This window comes from Triticum aestivum, chromosome 3D (assembly GCF_018294505.1).
Source record: "Triticum aestivum cultivar Chinese Spring chromosome 3D, IWGSC CS RefSeq v2.1, whole genome shotgun sequence".
Taxonomy (NCBI): domain Eukaryota; kingdom Viridiplantae; phylum Streptophyta; class Magnoliopsida; order Poales; family Poaceae; genus Triticum; species Triticum aestivum.
Genome location: NC_057802.1, coordinates 619003476 through 619004152, shown reverse-complemented (window position 1 = coordinate 619004152; position 677 = coordinate 619003476). Strand labels below are relative to the sequence as shown.

Genomic DNA, 677 nt, shown 5'->3' with positions numbered 1-677 from the left:
ATATTTGAAGAAATCATGCATGTAATCCTCGGAATGAAATTACATAGTTTCTTTCTTCACCTTCTGGATGAATTCTGTGATGTATTCAACATTTTTTTTCGATTTTTGTGCAGGTTTGTATGCTTGTAACCGTAGCCTTCTGTATATACACTTCACATTAACACTTCCGTCGTGACTTCTGAAGACTTGGTGCTCTAGATGTTACTGAAAGGTTTGCACTCCTGCTTACTAAGTTCCTGAATTGACACTAATTTTGAGATACTAGGACACTGCATGGTTTTTAGCTTTCACATCTCATTTCTCATTTATCTTTTCAAATCTTACTGATTTAACTTTGCAAAAAATACCATGCAGTCTTGGGTATACTTACTCCAACAGATGTAAATTAATGCTAGTCTTTTCCTGCCTTGCTGCTTAGTAAGTAAATCAACTTACCAGAATTTTTGGTAGTACTAGTTGGCATCACTATTTTTGACCCATTTTAATTTTGATACATATTAAGGAATTACCTTTGTTAACTTTGGCATCCCCTTCCCTGGTCCAGGTAACATTATCAGAATTACAAGTTTTAGAGTGGTTGGGCTTTTTTAGAACCGTTCGTTGATGTCGATCTAACGGCAGACAAATACGAAGTACTGGGTAGTACTCCGATGAAAGTACGCGAAAGTACTAAAACG

The 677-nt window shown here is 36.0% G+C and overlaps 1 pseudogene; it reads left to right on the top strand.

Annotated features, from left to right (window-relative positions):
* LOC123081058 (putative disease resistance protein At3g14460) overlaps positions 1-212 on the top strand; it is a 5385-nt pseudogene extending 5173 nt beyond the window's left edge.
* The last annotated feature ends 465 nt before the right edge of the window (positions 213-677 follow it).